Genomic DNA, 22,637 nt, shown 5'->3' with positions numbered 1-22,637 from the left:
ACTGTTATTTCTTCCTTTTCTATACTGCCTTTTATCAGGATGTAATTACCTTCCCTATCTATTTTAATCAGTTCTATTTTTACTTTGGCTTTGTCAGAAATCATGATCGCCACTCCTGCCTTCTTTTTCTCAGTTGTAGCCCAATAGATATTACTCTAGCCATTGACATTAACGCTGTGTATGTCCACCTGCCTCCTATGTATTTCTTGTAGACAACATGTGGTAGGATTTTGTTTTCTAATCCACCCTGCTATTTGCTTCTGTTTTATGGGCAAGTCCATCCCATTCACATTCAGAGTTATAATTATCAGCTGTTTATTCCCCAAATTTCTGTATCCTCTCCTAGTTCTACTCCTTCTTCTTAAGCTATTTCCTTTTAAACCAGTGTTTGTTTGGTTTTTTTTAAATCAGTAACCCTTGTCCCCTCCCTTGGTTTACTTCCCTATCCACCCCACTCCCTTTTTAATCCCTTCTTTTTATTTTTAAAGCCTAATTAATTCCCTCCCCCCTCTCTTCCTCTCCCTTTAGGAACTCCCCACTCCACTGCCCCACCTTGATTTATCCCTTCTGACTTTATCCATTGGGTTAGATAGAATTTGATATCCCAATAGATCTACCTACTCTTCCCTTTCAGGATTAACTCTGCTGAGAGTAAGGTTTAAGTATTTCCTATTAATGCTGTCTTCCTCTCCTTCTTTTAATCGTATTCATCCCCTCCTGTTCCCATGCCCTTTATAGCAAGCTCCTTGTTGTAGCCCTCACCCAGAGATCCCCCTGTCCCTCAAGTCTCTGCACAGTAGGTAGGGGAGGGGCACTGGAACCTTACTTCTTTCTTTTCCTTAAACCCAAGAATTCAACCTTCTCTGGTTATCTTTTAAGTTAAATTGAGCAGGAGGGTCCCAAAGTTCTGTCTTATTGTTGGATTTGTTTTTCTGTCCTCCTTGAAGCACTTTGTTTTTGATTGGTGTGGAAGATTTTTCACAGCAGAATCTGCTTTTGCTACTTCCAAGCTGCCATCTTTGTTCTAAGCTATCCAGAAGCAACAGGAATCTGATAAGGGATTTTTAGGTGAAAAAGAAAGATTCTAGAGACTGTCAGCTCATGACTGCTCCATCTGCCTGGCAATAAGCTTGGGATTTTATTATATAAAGTATTCAAAAAAACCCTTTCACACAAAGCACACAGGAGTTTTTGGCTACACAGACACAGAATTATCTCACCATTGGTATATAGTTTTACAAAGAATTTTCTCATAAAGATTATATAGTATGAGATAATGTCCAAGGTCAGAAATGAGCCTCACTTTAAAAGTTATTTTAGTAAAACACTTCCATATTTTGAAAGATATGTTAAAGAATGAGCCTTCGAGATTATGTGGGGTGTGGGGTGGAAAGTACTTAGTTGAATATGAAAGGTGTCTGACTCTGCCTACTTTGACCTTGGCTGTCTAGGAAGAGATTACAGGGCCAGGCAAGCTTCTACTGATTTCTGCTCTTTTCTCTTAGGAAAAGTTGTTAACTCCTCAACTGCTGTTTTGCTAAAAACTTAAAACTTTCCGATAAGACTATAATGCTTTCCAATAAGAAAAGGTGTGGATCATAAGAGGAATCAAAAGGGGAGTCTCAGATTTTTATCTTATATATCCCATCCTGTCTGGCTCTGACTTGCAGAGTAGAAAGGTCAAAGCATGGCATTGCTGGACTTATTGATCTTTTGATGGGGTTCAGATAAAAATATCTATTACAGACTATTTCTCTCAATGACTTCCAGTTATAAAATGAGCCTCCAGGAGGGGTCAATTTTCTCGGATTAACCAACCTGCTGGTACCCCAGCTTTTCAGGGCTTAGCTTTCCAGGACCAACCTCAAAGGTTGCCTCATCCTGGATTGATCATGAAAGGAATCCAGATAAAAGGCCCTACCCATGACCCTATTTCTCCAATTGGCCTTCCACACATCTTGACTCTGCCTCACTAAGTTTTTGGATAGAGCTCTCATGTCTAAAATATGAAGAGAACATTGTCCATTTTTATAAGAAGATGAACTATTCCCCAACTGATAAATCATCAAAACATATAGTTTTTGAATGTAGCAATAAAAGCTATCTGTTACTACATGAAAAATGATCTATCGTTATTAGAGAAATTCAAATAAAAACTACTCTGAGGTATTATTTCACACCTATAGATATGTAAAAATGGTACAAAGAGGGAATGATGAATATTGGAGGGGATATTGGAGTAATGAAGACACCAGTTATTGCTGTCAGTACTGCAAATTGATCCAACCATTTATTTTGGAGCCTAATCTGAAATTATATCAAGAGAGTTATAAAATTGTGTATTTCTTATGACCCAGCAATAACATTATTAGATTTTTTCCCTTAAGATGATGAAGGGAAAATAATTTGTATGTTCTAAAATATTTATAGCAACTCTCTTTTTGTTGGTAAATAGTTTGAGAATGATTAAACAAATTTTAGCATATGATTCTAATAGAATACTACTGCACCATAAAAAATGAGAAGCAAGTTATTTTTTTAAAAGACTTACATGAAATTGTGAAAAGTGGAATAAGTGGAACCAAAGAACACTATACACTGTAACGAAGATATTATTTGAAGAATAACTTTTGTATTTCCGCCTCCAAAAAAGGAATTGATAGAAACAAGTAAGATATAATTTTTTATATATGTATATCTTTTTGTTAAACAATCAAGCAGGAGAAGGAGGAAGGGAGAAACCTGGGAATTTTGATGTGACAAACAAATAAATGAATAACTTTTTAAAAAAGAAAAATTATAGGAAGTTTCAAGCATTAGGATGTAAACATGATTATCATTAGTATTGTCCATTACATATTGAACTCCTTAAGAACAGGGACTGTCTCTTACATCTTTTAATATACCTAACACTTAGTACACACATGACACTAAATAAATATTGAAATGCAGAAATGAAACATTAATCAAATTACATAGATTATACAAATGCCAGCAAATCTCTTCTATTTCATATCTATCTATTGTTAACCTTCTGGTTTTACCTACAAAATCTATGAGGTTAATCTAACCTAGCTAGTTTGTATACTTAGTTTTTTGGAAAGCTGCTTTTCCTCCCAGTTATTTTTCACTGTTTTGTAAAGAGGTAGTGCTTAGAAACGTCCATTCTCCTCTTCTGTGTTTTACAAAAGATTTTATACTCTAAGCAAATGTGGCTGTTCTGTCTCTCCCCTAAGTATTGAAATTGCCTTTACTGTCCAGGTTAGTTTCATGATTCTTTGAGACTTCTCATTCTGATGTTTTATGATCAATTATACTTTTCTAATCAATAATAATAGAATCAATGTCAATTGTTTTTATATCCAGCTCACATTTTTTGAAGTTGTTTTAATAGGTTGTGTTTAGGTGACTTTAATTTCATTTGTTGCCTTTTTTTCTTGTTCTCTAATTTTTTGTCTTTGTTTTTAACAGTAAATTATTTTGTTGAATACATTGATACCTGATTCTGAAATAATTGCCGTATCTGTGACCAGTAGCTTCCTGAATGTGAATTAAACCAATTATTTCCCTTCCTTCCTTCCTTCCTTCCTTCCTTCCTTCCATTTACTAAGTACCTACTATGTGCAAGTCATTAAGTTAATCTCTTTGTGAATTAAAAACATGATTAAGACACATGACTTCCAAAAAAGAATTATACTTTAATATGAGAACTAGAGCATGCACAAATTAATTTCTCTACATAAAGTGATATATGTTATACATGGAGAGATATTTGGTTGTGTGTATGTGTGTGTGTGTGTGTGTGTGTGTGTGTGTGTGTGTGTACATTTATATATATTTGGCTTCCCTTGAATTCTGAGTTATATTGGTATAAATTTTGGATAGTTTATGATAATTTTCTTTACTTCTCTTTTCTGTTTTCATCTTGTTAATTTTTTCTATTTCAATAATTTAATTAACCTTTCTTTTTTATCAGGAAAACTCATAATTTACCTTTTAAAAAAATCTTTTACAAATCCTATCTCTTAGTTTCATCAAATATTTCCTCTGTTTATTTCTAGTTACTTTTATATCTACTCTAATTTTCAGATTTGTTCTTTTATATTTTTTAAGGTTTCTAAATTGTTGATATGCTAGTTTTTCTAATTGAATTTTCAGTTCATTCATCTTTTCGTTTTCTAACTTTCTTATTTTTCTATTCTTCTTTTCTATTTTGTTAATATATTACAAAATTTCCTTTGAGGAATGATATACTCTCCCCACAAAAATTTTGTGGCTTTTTTTCATGATTATAGTCTTTAAATTATTTAATTTTTCTTTTGTTTGTTTTCCTATGTTCCTCCACTCCATTATAGTAATAATAGAAATGGTTTCTGAATATTGAGTAAATCTTTGATTGTGGATTATTGAGGACATATGAATTATAGTCATAGAGGATGAGTTAGAAAGGTGCAATAATGGATAAGTACCTAGACCAATGAAATAATTCAAACTATGTATTTTATAATCTGTAATTAATAATAATATAAAAATGTCTTTTTTCTGAAGGTTACTATTCCCATGAATGATATTTACTATTGTCTTTAAAATGATTCAAATATTTATTTGCTTTTATTTGCTGTGCTTTATTCAGTATTTCACATGGCTTACTTATCATATATAAAGAGCACAAAAGATTGGAAAAAAGTAAAAGGCATCAGTTCTATATCACCAAAGTAAATATGGTCTAATATCTGTTTTGGAGGATCCTTATTTAAAAGATTTTTCAAAGTTTAGTGATGATTATAAAGAGAATAATCCAGATGCTATCATTAATTAGAACTAATTTCAGTCAGACATAAGACACATAGCTCCCCACAGTTTTGTCTAACTGCAGCGGAAGTGTGTGTATCTAACAAATCTGGATTATAATTATAATAAACCTAAGTTATACACATGTATAATACATAATAAATAATATAAATTAATTTAACATAAATTATTTTTTCTTGTTTATACCTGGTTTATTATTTGATTTAAATGATTAACTTAATGCAAAGTCCAGGTAAGCTTCATTCATACATAAATGAGGTATAATGAGGAAACTCAGTCCAGGAAAAAGAAGGCTTTCTTTTTACCCTAAAGGACACATAATAGCACTGAAACCTAGAGTTTAGGTCTTTTGGCTCTCATTCAGTATTCTCCTAAGTATGTTATTAGGTTAGGCCACCCAGCAAAATCTTTCCTGGACCAAGAAAAGATGTATAGTTAGGTGTTGATGTTGTTTTTTTGTTGATGTTGTTGATGTTGACAATATTGTTGATGATGTTGTTGTTGATGATATGGATGATGTCATTGATGATGCTGATGTTGAAGATGTTGTTGATGATGTGGTTGATGTTGATGATGGTGTTGATGATGTTGATGAGGATTGAATTTGGAGCTGAAGTTTTCCTTCCATTTGAACCTTTCCGACCCTTCCCACTGTAATGATTAATATTTTCTTAGAAACTCTCTCTAACCACTTTCATCCTTCCATTGTATTAGTTTTCTCATCCCCCCATGCACTTCTTTATAAAATATAAAATTACCATTTTTATTTATTTTCCCATTTCTTTTAGTATTATCTTCTTTTATACAGTTAGTCAGTGTTCCCCCTAACTATACTTCTTCTAGCTACCCTGATGGTAATAACAATTTTTAAGAGTTACCAATATCATCTTTTCTTCTAGGAATTCAAATCATTTGAACTTATTGGGTCCCTTAAAAAGTTTTTTATTTGTTTGTTTGTTTGTTTTTCTCCTTTTTTTAATTACCTTTTGGTGATTCTTTTGAGTTCTGTGTTTTGGTATCAAATTTCTGTTTAAGTCAGGTCTTTTCTTTATGAATGCTTGGAAGTCTTCTATTTTATTAAATTATCCTACTTGCCCTTGCAAGAATATAGTCAATTTTGTTGGGGAGTTGATTCCTGATTGTAGACTGTGAAGAAGGGATTAACTCTCCCCTGCCTATTTTTAGATTTAATCAAAAGAAGCATATACGCCCCACTTATTCTTAAGTGGGGTAAGTCTGTGACCCATTTGTGCAATAGTGGGTGACAAATCAGAATTGACTGACTGCCCCCTGGGCAGTCCTAAGCAAAGCTTTAGCTGTAATTGGTCCATGTAAAGTGGAAGGAAGGCATAGGAAGTGATGAAAGGAATGGATTTTAAATATGGCAAGAACTTCATATGAGGAAGTCTTTGGCCTTCAACTTGACCCTGGAGGAGCTCCTGCCTGGAACCTTGGACTGCTTTTCTATTTTCCCTTAGGACTTCCATGTGGTTGAGTGAAAAGACTGATTCCCTTTCCTGGCTTGCTCTAAAGCTACTAGTCTCTGCAGAGTCCCCTCACCTTGGAGCAGGCCTCATGGCTAAAACTCTTATTTAATTTACCTCTGGACCTTTTTTGCTGGGGCCTCTTAAGCCCTGCCTTGTTCAGACCAGGCCAGAGTAAATATCTACTCTCTCTGATTTTCTTACTTTCACTCTTTCTCCTTTTGTAAATAAAGTACCATAAAAAGTAATTTGGAATTGAGTCAGAATTCCTGGAGACCACATTCTTATGAATTTAGTTCCAACCCTTCAAATTTTATAATTTACAAGACCCAGTTCCCTTGTTTTCCGGAATAGCATATTCCATGCCTTCTGATCCTTCAGCATAGATGTAGCCAGGTCCTGTATTAACCTAACTATGGTTCCATGATATTTGGATGATTTCTTCTTAGTAGTTTGTAGTATCTTTTCCTTGGTCTAGTAGTTCTTGAATTTGGCTATAATATTCCTGATCATTGTCAACTGGGGAGTAAATGCAAGAGCTGATCTGTGCCTTCTTTTAATTTCTACTTTTCCCTCTTGTTCAATAATGTTCAGGCCATTTTCTTGGATAATTCCCTGTAGAATGATGTCCAAGGTTGTCTTTTTTCATGATTTTTTGGTAGTCCAAAAATTCTTAAATTGTCTCTCCTGGATCTATTTTCCACTTGTTGTTTTATTAATGAGGTATTTCATATTTTCCTCAATTTTTTTCACTCTTTTGGTTTTGTTTTATAGACTCTTGCTGCCTTGTTAAGTCATTTGCTTCTAGTTGTTAGATTCTAATTTTTAAAGACTGAATTTCATCCATGGTTTTCTTGTCATCCTTCTTCTGGTCTCTTTGTAGGTCACCTTTCATTTTCTTTGCCTCATTTTCAAGCTGGTCAATTGTAGCTTTCAAGACACTATTTTCTTGTTTTAGTTCATTTGCCTCTGTTTCCAAATGAATTATTTTTCTTTTTTACGTTCTTTTCCCAATTATCTTCAGTCTCTCTTAATTACTTTTTGAATAGTGTTTTGAGTTCTTCCAAAGCCTGTGTCCAATTCTCTGGAGTTTTTGCTTTTTTGCTTGGTTCTCCTTGGTCTTCTTCTGTTCCATTTACTCTTTGCTCATTACCTGGATAGAAGCTATTGATTGTAATGTCTTTTTTCTTTTCCTGTTGTTTATTCATATATTTTTCATTCTTCCCCACTCTGTCATTGTCTGTAATCTTGCCTCTCTCTTTATTTGCTGTATCTCTGGGTTTGGGCTATTCTGTCCAAAAGGGGCTTCTTCTCTGCTCTGCTAATTTACTAGATTAGCCTGATGGAGTATTAATGAGCCCTGAGGTCAGATCTTCTCCAGCTGGCAGAAGAAATTTAAAGTGTAGGTAAAGGTTGGGGACTGAAGGAAGCTGTGCTTCCCTCCCTGTTATCAAGGTATTCTGGTGAGATTGCAACCTTTGCCCTCATATCCCAGTCAGCTGGATTCTTATCCTGGTTCTCAGCATAGTTGGTGAGAGAAGGATGTTGGAGATTATTTAATATGAATTATTATATTTGGAAGCCATCTAGATGGCTCAATGAATAGAGAGCCAGGCCTGGAGACAGTAGGTCTGAATTCAAATATGGCCTCAGCACTTCCTAGTTGGGTGACTGTGGGCAAAGCTTTTTTTCCCCAATTGCCTATGTGTTGCTACTTTTTTGCCTTCAAATCAATATTTACTATCAATTCTAAGACAGAAGGCAAGATTTTTTTAAATTAAATAAATAAAAAAGAGCAAGATAAAATGTGATTCTAGTGATTGGCAGATGACCAGAGCAAATATGGAAGATTGAGATTATTGGAAAATCATTGAATTCTAAATAAGAATTTACTGGAAATAAATTATAAAAATTGGTAGGGAATGATTCAGAATTCAGAAAGTTGAAACAAGAATAATATTTATTATGATAGCATAAAGGCAATATATACAAAAGACAATGAAGACCCAATACTTGCAAAGCTAAAAGTCATTTCCTTTCTTTCTGTTAAATAAGTACAGAAGTTTAAAGTGCCATAATTATAAAGTGTCATTATTATAAAAATCACCATTATTATACTTTTTTCTCTATTGTTTTTGGATAATATACTTTATTAGAGTCTTTGGGTTTTACCATTGAATCAAGGCAAAATATATACATAATTTTTTACAAAATTATTTTCATTTGAAAACAGGAGTTGGGATAGGTTTATATCTCAGAGAATTATTATTTCATTAAAGTTTCCATCATTGAAATTTTGTTATGGTTATATAGTGATATGTGTATTATGTCCTTAGAAGTGAAGGTCAAGAAGAATCAGTGATCTTAGTCATTGCAGCATGTGAGACTACATACAAATACACATATGTATATCCATTATTTGATTTTACATAAAATATATCATAATATAGAAATGAAAATTACGTTCTTTCAATAGTCACACAGAATTTAGAGTTAATAAATTCCACCTTATAGATAATAAATTCAGTAAATATTGCCTTATAGATAACAAGGGACAGGGAAACTAAAGAAAATGAAAAGTTATGAAGGACAGAGGAAGAGAATAAAAAATATTTTTAGAGCTTTGTGTTGTTTTTTTGGTTAACTACTTTTTTACTTAAGTAAAACCAACTCGTGAAAATTCTATGTTTATATGACACTAAAAAAAAATCTTCTAACTAATAGTGAAAATATTTCTGTACTTGTAATCTGGAGATGCAAGTGTTTTTGATGATTCTGACTCTAACTAGATGTGTCACATAGGCCAAGTCACTTCCCTTCTCTGAAACTTGGTTTTCTGATCTCAGAAACAGATACAGTTAAGTCCAAACTTCTTTTCTCATACTTTGATTTTCAGGGAAACATTTCATATATCTTAAAGTGTTTTGTAAATATAAGCCATTATTTTTATTCTACTGAGTTATATAGTCCAGGACAGCAAAGATCATATCTCATCTTTATTCTATATTTACCCTAAGCATATCTCAGTACTAACATATACACTGGCTAGTTAATGGATATATATTTAATGCCATTAAAATAATGAATCCTTATTGCCTAACCCATGAATAAAGGATTGTTGATGGTGAACAAGAGGAGTGGGATTTTAAAAAATGAGAAAGAAAATTCTAATTTCAATAAAAAAGTTTTTTTTTTATCTGTGCACTTGCGGGTTTCTTTCTTTGTTTCATTTCTTTCCAAAATCTTGACACTTTTCCCTTTCAGTTGCTTCTTTCTCTTTCCTTCTGGCAACACTAACAGTAGAGAAATATTTCTGTGGCTTTTTGAGGTATTGCTACCTTTTTTTTTATCTTCTTATCTGTGTTTATTCACACAAGATCACAGTCTAGGGTAGAGCATCTTTCTTACAGAGACTCATTGAATGGCAGCAAACTTTCTGCCACTCTCACCTATATCAAAATATGTCAATCCTTTAATATCTTCCAACCAGGCATCTCAATTAAGGTGTTTGTTTATTTTTATAAAACTTTTCCTTCTGACGTGGAATCAATACTATGTATTGGTTCCAAAGCAGAAGAGTGGTGAGAGGTAGGCAAGAGGAGATAAGTGACTTGTTCAGGGTGATACAGCTAAGTAAGTATCTGAGGCCAGATTTGAACCTAGGACCTCTCATCTATAGGCCTGGCTCTCAAAACATGGAGCCACCTACCTGCCCTTTGACCACCTACCTGCACCAAAGATATTCATAAAGTTGGCATACTGCAGCAATTTCTTACCAAATCTATCACTTTCTGTCACCTGCAAAGAAATATCTTAAATATTGCAATGTTTACTCACCCTCCTGTATTTATGGAAAAGGAAGAGGGAAAGTGGATAAGCTCTCTCATTCTCAGGAACCATAACAGTATTGAAAAAAATATTCTAATTTTAACCTATGATGTTAAGTGAAAGCAAGGAAGGCCTACATGATTTTGAGTGAACCCTTTGTGGTGAACTTTGAGTAATATATGGATGAAAGTTGCATTGGTAATCATGGAGACACATGTCATTAAGTGGAACTACTAGAACCATGAGTTCACAAATCCATTGTGGTAAGGGAATACGTCTATCCATACCCAGAGAGATAATTCTATATTTGTTATTCCACAATACATTTTGAACTATGATTCCTTTGGACTGTGTGGTTGACAAGGTGTCCTCTATAAAGGAATATACATGACGTTCTATTGAATAGACTAGCTACAGGTTGTTATGGAGACTTCACTTTTATGTAAAAAGGAGAATACATTACAAGAGGATTTATTATAGTGAGTGTTCTCAACCAAGGACAATGAAAAATCTTGATAGACCTTAGTGGAGAAGCGTGTGAAGGTTGAAATATCTATTTAAATAACTTTGGTAATATTTGATTTTTGCCTCTCAAGAAAGAAACAAGGAGCCTTTTGTTAGATGTTGTACAGGTCAACACTAACATTTTATTTTATTTTATTTTTAAGTATATTTACTTAATTAATTTAGAGTATTTTTCCATGGTTACATGAGTCATGTTCTTTTTCTCCCCTCCTTCCCCCCCCTCCCTTAGCCAATGCAACACTGACATTTTAGAAAAATTGCCTGAAAACACTGAACCTTTAAAAAGACAAAATGACACAATACTCTTTAGTGTTATAATTCTTATAGGAAATAATAGAAGAATGCAGACACATGAGCCACAGTCAACAGATGATTCATAAATTGATACCATACATATTTATTAGGAAAAAGTTGCAAAATTTGTCTCAGTAAATGAAATAAATGCATATACATTTAAGCACAGAACACCTTCATATCAGTTTTCATAAAGGAGAGTGAAATCATACAAAGAACAGAATGTAGGCTTTGAAAAATCAAATCCTATTAGGACATCAATGCCATGGGATGGCAAAAGCACCTATGTAAAAAATTGAGAATCTAGGTTCTAGTCAAATCTCTGTAACTGACTAGCTGGGTGGTTATTGCAGTGGCTTGTGTAAATCACTGATCTCCTGATTCACAGTTTTCTATGCTATGAAATGAAATAGTTGAACTATAATTTCTAAGATCCCTTGGTAGCTGTAAATGCTATATGACCCTTTATATTCACATATTATGATAGAATAGAATAATAAGTAATAGCATGTTGGTTAATTGAATTAATCAATTTTGGGGAATAGCTATATATGACAATCATGTGGTCATCTAATTTGGCCTTTAAAGTAAATCTTAATACCTGTCTGCTATGCCTGGATCCAGATACTCCTTTTATACGGACATAGCATATACTTACACAGGGATATCTAGGTAGATCATTGGATAGTGCTGATCTGGAATCAGAAAGTCTCCTCTCTCTGAGTTCAAATCTGGTCACAGAGATTTACTAGCTGTGTGATCCTAGACAAGTCACATAACTCTGTTTGCCTTAGTTCCTCATTTGTAAAATGAGCTGGAGAAGAAGGTAAACTACTCCAGTGTCTCTGCCAAAAATAACAAAAGCCACCTAGATGGGGTCATAAAAGTCCAGTAAAACTGAAAAATACTTGAAAAACAAAAACAGGCACATGCTAATATCATCAGTCTAAAATATCAATTGTTCTGTTTCATTGAACAAGTCATACTTTGCTCCTATTTCCATAATATTAAATGAAACTAATAATCTAGTGGTCATAAAAAGAAACAAACACAAATCTCCTTGTCAGAATGAAAAGAACACTCGTCTCTGATGGAGATCAGGACATTGTTCCTTACTCTGTCATCATCAGTCGATGATTCATAAACCTATATTATACACATTAATATTAGAATAATTTTTAAAAAGACAAATGACTTTTGTTAGATTTTTTTTCTTCTCCGGATTTTGTTTTCCTCGTTTCTCCTTCCTGATGGATTTTCCTTATCTGTAAAATAAAGATATTGATTTTAATAATCTTTAAGTTATTTCTGAGTTCTGGAAGTCCACTTTTCTTGATTATCCCACTAAGTAAAAAAATGAAATCATTATTTTTTTAACTAGTTAACCAGAACAATCTTATATTTGAATGGGCTAATGGTTATAATTAATAATATCTTAATCTATTTACTCATTTTGAAAGATGTTTCATGGGTTGTTATTAAATCAGTCTTGTAAAATAAATTAGGAAAAATAGCCTTATGCAAGCAATGATTTTTATATATTTACATTTTGAAATGATCATGATCAAGCGCATTTGCTTTTGCTGACAATAGGCTACCTCAGAAGACAGACCTTGAACAGATGAAAATGAATTAGTTTTTCCATTATTTTTACTTTTAAGTTTCTAGGTAGAGCAATGTATATGTGCTTTGAAATTGGAGTCAGAATTCCACCTCAAATTTAATAGCTCCATGATCTTTTGCAACTCATAACATTCATTAATCTCAGTTTTCTTTTTTTAGAAATGGAAATACTGATTGCACCTATCTCAAGAGTGAGAATCAAGTAAGGTAACATTTGTAAAGTGCTTAGCAATCCTTAAATTGATAATAGTATTAGTCAACAAAAATCATTAATTATACTACTTAGTAAAGACTATGCTGATTTTTAGGAACATAAAGGAAAAGTTACCAAAACAATTAACAAAATAGAAGAAAGAATCTTTTGAAGATGAAAGAGACATTACTACCTTGCAGGTAGTAAAGAAGTTACCAGTAGTTAGGGAGAAAATAAAGATTAATGGTAACACAGGGATGATGGAGAGTGACTCTCCTAAAAAGAATAAGATTATTTATGAATGTAGAAATATTAGTCTTGGCAAGACGAGGTGCCACCTCTACACATCACATAGAGGAGGAGGATATAGTGTAGAAGGTGTATGAGAATAGAGGATTAGGAGGAGAGGATAAAAGGGAGATCTCAGTAATAATATACATTTTTCAGTGAAATATAGAGCAAAGTTCTCATCTAAGAAGATAGTAGAATGGATGGGCCAAGGAATTGTGAAGAAGGATGAGAAAGTTTGAGAAAAGTACTCTGGTGAGTGGGATAATAAAACAGAGAAGTATAAAAAGATGGCCTGGCCACAGTTAGGGCCCAGTTGAGGAAATGTAACATAAAATTTTAATCTTCACACTCAATAATTTTGTGATTTCCCTCTGCTTCCTTCAATAAACATATAGAGGGTGATAGGCATCATGCAATAGTGAAACTTAGCAGGATAAAATCAATGATGGATCAAGAGTGTAAAGGACTTTATAAAAGAAGAAAGTGAAGAGTTGGACTGGTTGGACTGGTTCAGTACAAAGTCAAGATGGGGATAGGAGATGATAACTAGTGAAAGGATGATAGCCTGGGAAAGTGAGCAGCAGTTATGGGAAATGAATAACTTAAGGAAATGGGAAGTTAGTGTGTTGGAGAATATCAATATGTATAATGAAGCCCTTTAGAGTGTGGAGAGGAATTGAGGAGGACAGAGACTCTGAGACAGGCATTGCACTCATTGAAAAACGTAAGGAGAGATTTTTTGGAGAGAAGTAGAGTTTTCATGGAGAGCGTACAATCATGATTTGTGTTGTAAATATGGATAGAGTCAATCTAGGAGGAGGAGAGGTTTCTTTTCCCTAACTAGAAGTAACAATGAAAACCAAAAACTATCCCAACTCCCTCACAGTGTCTTGCAACCAATATTTGAAAGAGTGGTCAGGGCAAGTGTATTATCAAAAGGCAACTAGGCATTTTGGAGCACAATGTGATGGAAGGAAGAACGAGTCAAAAGTTTAAGAAGGAACATTTTACTATGGAAGAGGCATTCCAAAAAGCTTTTGAATGAGATGTTAAATGGGTTGAGATGAAAAAAAAACTGGGGCTAAGGGCAATGGGATATAGATAATAGAATTAGAATAATGGAGTTAGGGGTTCAGAATCCATGTAACAGGGAGGTCATGATAATGTGGAATTTTGTTAATCATTGAGCAATGGGTTCAGATAGGTTAAACATTTCTAGAGGTACAACCCCAACATGGAAACCTCTCAAGACATTAGGCAGAAGTTTTTCTTACAAAGCTTTATAATTATTGTTGTTATCTCATTAGTGTTATTATACTTGAGTGCTAGATTTCACATAATATATATGTTTCATTGCTCTCATTTGTAGTTCTTAAAAAACACAGTTCTATGACTGATAGGTTGTAACAGCTGTTAGTATGGAGAATTCAAGCATTTCAAGCATCATTTAAACCCATATTGAAATTGTATCAGTTATACTGAAGCATAAATGAAAGTATTGTTTAAGATAAAAAAAGGTAAGAATTGACAAATTATTGCTGCATCATAGCCTAATTAATCAGCAAAAAAAAAAAAAAAAAAAAAAAAAAAAGATAAGTGCCACCAGAGCAAAGAGCAAGCTGGTACCTGGAAAGATTGTTAGTGATTCTTCTAAAATTTAATATATATTTCTTTGAGATGTAGTAATAAAGATGAAGTTGATAATAATAATAATAATAATAAGTATAAGCACAAATATAATACTTCAAGGTTTTCAAAGCTCTGGGAAATGTGTTATTATTGTGACCATTGTACAGATGAGGAGACTGAAGCAGAAGTTAAGTAAATTGTTCAATCACATAGTCACTAAACATCAAAGATGGAATTTGAACTCAGATTTTACTGACTTCAGATTCAGCACTCTCTCAACTGTGCCACAGTACAAACAGAGTTACTAAATGCCACTGTCAACAAATCAACATTAATTTTTAAATCACTTCCTATTTGCAAGCAATCATTTCTACCTTCATAGATTTCACAATTCAACAAGAGAGAAAATATACGATATGATGTATAAAAAAAGTATGTGTAAGATTGTTTAAAGATTATTTCTTATGGAAGGCATTAGCATTAAAGGGGACTAGGAAAGACTTCTTGTAAATAGTGAGATTTTGGCTTAGCCTGGAAGGAAGCCACTGAATCCAGGAGGCTGAGGTAAGAAGAGGGAGAGTACTCCAAGTATGGGAAATCATCAGTGGAAAAATACTGAGATCAAAAATGGAGAAATTTAAAGAATAAGGAAGCCAGTTTCATTGGATTATAGAGTAAGTGGAGGTGAGTAATGTGTAAGAAAACTGGAAATGTAGGGACTAACCAAGGTTATGAGAAAAATATGCTTCTCATACATCAAACAATAGAAATATGAAAGAAGTGAAAATTGGAAAAAAGTTAATTTTACTGATACAATTCACTTTTTTAATTCAAGGTTATGTTAAAACCATTGTCAAGAGAATCCAAGTGAGCTTGTAAAATTTTTGGTATTTTCACTCAATGTGATGGCATGCACTTGTCTACTTCTCTACAACCCCCCAGGAATGAAAAAGGAAAGAGATAGTTCCATCAAAGACTGTAATTATAAGCTCCAAGATGCTCCCACATCTCCCATATCATTTATTTCTTATTTAACCTCCGATCCCTGAAGTGTAGCTGGATGGAATTGACAGTTCAAGGAGAATCAAAAATTCAAATATATTAGATAACCACTACAATGTAAGGAAATTTTACATTGCAAAGTATTTACAGTTGAGGTAAACCACAAGTATAGTATCATGTAAGTTAAATGGAGCAGTAGAAAAGATTGGTCTTAGGTACAGTAAGACCCCAGTTCGAGTTCAGCTTCAGAAATAAGGAGCTATTCTGGTTGTGCGCCTTTAGTCTTGTGATTGAAACTGTCTTCACAATTTGGTACCAGCTAAGAAACAGAGTAGTGTTTTAATGGGATAGATTAGGAACTCAACATGTAACAATACAGGATTGCAGTAGCCTAGTGTTTGGTAAACCCAAATAGCTAAGCTTTTGGGAGAAGGACTCATTATTTAATAAAAAACTGAAGAAAACTGGAAAACTGTGTAGCAGAAATTAGGTAAAGACCAAAATCTCATCATATCACAAAATAAAATCAAAATGGGTATGTTATGTAGAATATAATAAAGGATGAAGAGGTGAAGCCAATATGGCAGAGTTGATATAGGAGTGCATGAAATCTCTCAGAAAACCCCCTCCAACCTACCATTAAAAAAAGATTCAGATTGGATACTAAAGCAGCAGAATGAACAAGCTGTTCTGAGGCAGTTTCCTGGAGAAGACAACTTGGAAGGTCAGGAGAAAAGGTTTCCTTCACTTGGATGAAAAGGGAGTGCAGTCTACAACTAGGTAGAGGCAACTGCCCAGGCCAAGAGCAAGGTGATTCCTCCCTCTCTGCTTGAGGTTCTGAACCTGGGCTCAGGCCAGCAGTGATATTCTCTGTAAGCCAATAGCACGCGCCCACATACCCACCATTTGAAGTTCTGAGTCCCAGCATAACAAACCAGTGTGCCTGGCCACTGCAAGCATGTGATGAGACCCTTGATAGGACCTTGATTTCCAACACAAGCCCAAAGGAAGGAAGAAAATATGAAATATCTCTTTGGAAAAACAAATGACATAGAAAATAGATCCAGAAGAAATAATTTAAGAATTATTAGACTAGCTGAGAACTATATGTAAGAAAAATTTTCATGTTAGGAGTCATCAACAAAAACTGCTGTAGGATTAGGGAAACTATAAGATGTCAGGGGTCAGTAGCAATGAAGTCTCCCTAATCCTAGGTCTTTGAAGACACACACACACACACACACACACACACACACACACACACACACACAAGTAGGCTGACTGGAAGGGAAGGGCAGGAACTTGAGGAGTACTCCTAGGTACCACAAGACACATATCAGATTAGCTAATGAAAGAAAAGAAAAATGATAAATGTTAGAGGGGATGGTGCAAAATTGGGACACTAATGCTGAAAGGCAATTTAGTCTGTGCCCAGAGGGCTATAAAACTATACTTACTTCTTGATCCAGTAATACTACTACTAAGTCTGTACACCAAATATGTCAAAAAAGTGAAAAGGACATTTATACAAAAAGGGAGGGAGGGAGAAAAATAGGATATTATAATTTCTAAAAACATATGTAAAATATTATTTTTACATGTAATTGGGTAAATAAAAGATTAAATCTTTTTTTAAAAAAGAAGTAAAAAGTGGTAGTATAAACAAATTAGGAGATCACAGAATAATTTACCTATCAGACTTAGATAGAAACAAAGAATTTATGACCAAATAAGAAACATAGAACATTACAAAATATAACATTATAAATATTATAAAAATCAGCTATATTTAGGACACAAAAACTTTGTAGTTAAATGCAGAAAAGCAGCAATATTTAAAGTATCCTTTTCATACCATAATCTGATAAAATTATATTTAGTAAGGGTCAATGGGAATATAAAATAAAAATGATTGAAGTCTAAGTAACTTAATATTAAAGAATGTCACAAAAACAATAAATGATTTTAATAAATGGTATTAATCAGACAACATAAGAAAGGCAATAAGTAGAGGAATTTTTTATATCCCTAAATACTTATATTAATAAAATAGGGAAAAACAGATCAATGATTTGAATATAAAATTTAAAAAAAAACTAGGAAAATAAACAAGTTTAAAATTCCCAATTAAATACAAAATTGGAAATCCTAAAATTTATAGGTGAGATTAACAAAATTGAATGTAAGAAAGAACTGATTTAATTAATAATACCAAGTTGGCTTCATGAGAAAGGGAAAAAGTAGATAAACCACTGATTAAAATGGTTAAAAAGAGAGAGAAGAAAACCAAATCAATATTATAAAAAATGAAAAGGATGAATTTACCACTAATGAAAATGAAATAAAAGTAATTATTAGGAATTATTTTGTCCAATTATGTGCCAATAAACTCAATAAATTAAATGGAAAAATATTTATAAAAAATATAAGGTGCCTATACTAACAGAGGACAAAATAGAATACCTAAAGAAACCTATTTTTGAATACGAAACTAAAGAGGCTTTAAATGAACTTTCCAAGGGGGAAATAAAACAACTTCAGGAACAGATGTATTTAGAAATGAATTTTATCTAACACCTAAATATAATCTAATGCTAACATTAAATAAATTACTTGGAAAAATCAGTAAAGGAATCATGCTAAACTGTTTTTATGATGTAAATATAATATTGACACAAACCAGGGATATTGTTTTTAGAATGACTTGTGTATGTCCACCTCCAGAGAAAGAACTGATAGACAGAAATAAGTAAGACATAGTTTTAGTTATGCATATATCTTTTTGTCAAATGATGAAGAAAAAAGGAAGGAAAAAAAGGGAGGGAGGAAGAAAGGATGGATGGAAGAAAGGCAGAAAGAGGGGAAGAAAGGGAAGGAGGGAGGGAGGGAATTAAGTAAATATTTTGATGTAACAAATATTAATTAATGGAATAAAATAAAATGGTGAATTTTGAATACATTAAAATTTCTTTTCACAAACAAAAATGTTGTAAGCAAAATAAAAAACTGGGGAAATTTTTATAGTAAATATCTCTGACAAAGGCCTCATTTCTCAAATAATGGAGAACTAACCCAAATTTATAAGATTACTAGTCATTTCTCTATCAAAAAAAATGTTGCTAGGCCATTTCCCAAAGCAATCAATAACTGTGATCAGCAGGCAGAGAGATCTGCTCACCTCAACCCCCAGGAACCAAATCCCCTAACTGCCTTCCAACTGTCCCCTCACCCAGAGTTCTTCATGGGGGGTCCCCTGGAATTCTGGGTGAAGCTTGACCTTGTATCTTGTAGGAATTCCACCCTGCCATTTCCATATTACATTAATACATCAAAACATTAACATTGAATAGGAATTACATTTTAATCTGATTTAGGCCACAATGGGAAATACCATGCATATGGCCTTCAGGCTGTGTGTTTGATGCCTCATTTATAAAAGATTTTTACTATAAATTTGAGAGTTACAAATATGAAGAAGTCAAATAAAAATAGGAGGACATCTAAAAATCATGAACATTACAAAGCAGTACAGCTCAGTTCAACTTTTGCTTAATATTGCCAAAGTCAAGAGACACATAGTTCCTTTAACAACTTGAAAACTATGAGAAATAAGGATCATATAGATTTTTTTTCTGGAATTTGGTAAAGTGTCTATTTTGTTAGAAGGGATTTCAATAAGTTGAAAAAAATACAGGAAAATCAGAATAGGTCTTTTATGGTCATTTCCAATAAGTAAGAAATACCTTTGTATGTTCATGATAGATGAGGCATAAACAAGATTAGTTATAAGAAAATTGGGCAGCTCTGCTTTTAATTCAATTTTCCTGAGGCTTTCATGGGTAGTATAGATACTTTTGGCATAAATTGTTAATAGTCTTGTCACAGGTCATGTGTGGAAGACATGCTGATGAATGATTGTATCTGAGGGTCATTGTATCCATGAAGAGAGTGAATCAGCCTACCAGAAAGTCTATCAGCTAAAGAAAAAGAGTGAGATAAGAAGAAGGACAGGAAAGATTGTTGTCAGCATGCAGCACCAAGCAGAAAAATCATGGCACCATGACTGGGGCTATGATCTTCATTTATTGTGACAAAGAGAAAGACTTTTATAGAGGGTAAAATATTAAGCATTACAACATTCTTGGGGGGTGTTATGTTCTCACAGTATATTTTAAGAAAATGACTTTCCACGTGAATGTTTCCAGGGTTGCTATTATAGACATAAGCATGTTGAGAAACAGAGATTGCTAATCTGTTCTTGGGGAAAGGCAGATTTGGTACTTTCAGTCATGATGTCACAAGGATTTCTTTGCTCTTCACAGTGAAGGAAGACTCAGGGTTTAATGATGACCTTTGACTGAGAGCAGTGATACATTTCTGTGAGAGATTGTGATCTTGCCAGCAATCTCAGGCAAGCATGCCAGCAATCTCAAAGGGTCTCTCATAATCTTCTGGTATTCCTTTCTGAAACATGCTACACTGATTATAATTTCAGGAGTAAAATATGACATTGATTGTTAGTAACCTATGGCAATGGTTCCTAGACTTTCCAAATCAATAAATATTTGTAAGCACCTATTATGTGGCAGGGACTGAGCAAAGAGCTAGAAATACAAAGAAAGGTATGACCGTCCTTGCCCTCAAGGAAAGCACAGTCTAATGCAGTAAGAAAAGCATAAAAAAGGTGGAAAGAGCAGACTAAGGCTGGAGGAGATGACTCAGCAAAACAAAATTTTACTCAGCATAATAAATGGAAAAAAATTACTTTCTATAGACTGAATTAATGTCATATATATGTATTGATATTTTCAAAAAATGTAAATACTCTTGAAAATGTTATTAGTAATGTAACTTGTATCAGACTCTTTATGACCCCAGTTAAGGTCTTTTTTGCCAAAATTCCTTTGGAGTTATCTTGGATTATTGGCTCAATTCTGATAATAGTTAATTAATTTACAGTTGGTCAATATATTTTATTTCTGAATAATGTAGAACATTCTCCTTGTTTGTCTCACTTCACTTTGTACCTCTTCATATAAATCTTTCCAGGTCTTTTTTTCTTTTAATCATCTAGTTTATAATTTCTTATGCCACAATAATATCTCATCAATATACCACATTTGTTCAGTCATTCTCTGATTGATGGACATTCTTTCAGTTTCCAGTTCTTTGCCACAAAAATAGCTGCCATAAAAAAATTGTTACCAATAGGCCCTTTTTCCTTATATTTGGTGTTTTGTGATATAGGCCTAGTAGTAATATTGATAGGTAATGGCCCTCTGATTAGGTTCCAAATTGCTAAGGAGAAAAGTTGTTTCAGTTCACAGCTCCACCAACAATGTATTAGTGTCTTAGTTTTTCCACATCCCCTCCAACTTTTATTATTTTTCTCTTTTTGTCACATTATCCAGTCTCATAGATTTGAGATGATACCTCAGAGTTGTCTTAATTTGTATTCCTCTAATTACCAGTGATCTGAAACATTTTTTAATATGGCCAGATAGTTTAATTTATTCATCTGAGAATTGTCCATATCTTTTGACTATTTGTCAATTGGGGTTTGCTTTGTAAACTAACTGAATTGTTAAAGGAAGTGATATACATATAGATTTAGTCAGCAGTAAATAAGATATTTGGCCTAATCCTGAAAATCCCTTGACTTATTTTCCTTTCTACTATGTAATACTTCTGTTCACAACACAAGAAAATAAATAAATTTATTCAATTAACTCAGGTTTCAGTAGCATTTATCTAGTCACTTCCTCCAAGATTCTATAATAAAACTTAGCACAATAGCTTATATAAACTAGGTATTATACTTTTTTAGGATTATGTTCTCTTGGAAGGCACTGAAGTCTTGAAACTTTTCATAGAAAATGTTTATTCCAGTATATCATTATCGATGAAAGACATTTAAAAAATAGTAATATTGTATAGAGGAAATATCAAGATGAAAAGGATCTTCTTGATGTTGAAGAGGGCCCTTGGAGTCTTGCTCTTCTTATGAATCAATCAACAAACTTGATTAGATTGAATAGATACTTGAGTATTTAAGTAGTATGCTCATCAATAGGCATCCAAAATTAATGGGTAGTATGATAATTCAGAGGTAGTATTGAAGCAGCCCTGATTAAATTTTGTTGAAAAAGGGACTCAAGCCAGAAACAAAAACTATTTGTATCTCACTTATACTTGCCATTTAATGTTGGAAATAAAAATTACACTTTGATGGACCAGATGTGATACAACAGTTAGTTATCAAGGGAGCCTTGGAGACTTAGAGGCACCACTTAGACTGGAGACATTATATAGGGGACTAAGCAATCTGTTTCAACTTAATGGACCCTGAAGACTTAGTTGATTTTAAGGATGTTATGGGGACATGATGCCTAATGGACATTGAATTATTTTTACCCTAAGAATTAATTTGCCTAAAGAAATTTCATATCCTATGGAAGTATCTTAGCTAATAAACTCTCAAAGCTTAGAACTTGGCCAATCCACAAATACATTCTGAAAGCACATTCTCTTTATCTTTTGAAAGCAGATATTGAAGTGCATTCTCTATTCTTGGTAGTTGAATGTATTGATAGCAATAACTTGTAAGGTATTTCCAGTTTTTCATGCTTCATAGTGCAAAGTTATAATATTTTCTGTTACTATGGTTAAAAAAGGAATGATCTCCCTTATTGTGCATATTAATCCACATGATATATAAAGCAGGAGAGAGAAAGAGACAAAAAGACACAGACACAGCCACAGAGACCCAGAGACCCAGAGAGAGATAGGGATAAAGAGGGGCAGAAATAAAGACAAAGACAGGGAAAGAGAAAGACAGAGATGTCCTTGTAAAGTTTCTTCCAGTAGCAGTTCACAGTTTTATTATCCAGCTGCACAGATGTTTTATTGTATATTCACTCTAATATCCTGTTATCCAGATATCTTTAAAAAATTAG

Source organism: Gracilinanus agilis, chromosome 5 (assembly GCF_016433145.1).
Source record: "Gracilinanus agilis isolate LMUSP501 chromosome 5, AgileGrace, whole genome shotgun sequence".
Classification (NCBI taxonomy): domain Eukaryota; kingdom Metazoa; phylum Chordata; class Mammalia; order Didelphimorphia; family Didelphidae; genus Gracilinanus; species Gracilinanus agilis.
This window is presented reverse-complemented; position numbering follows the sequence as displayed.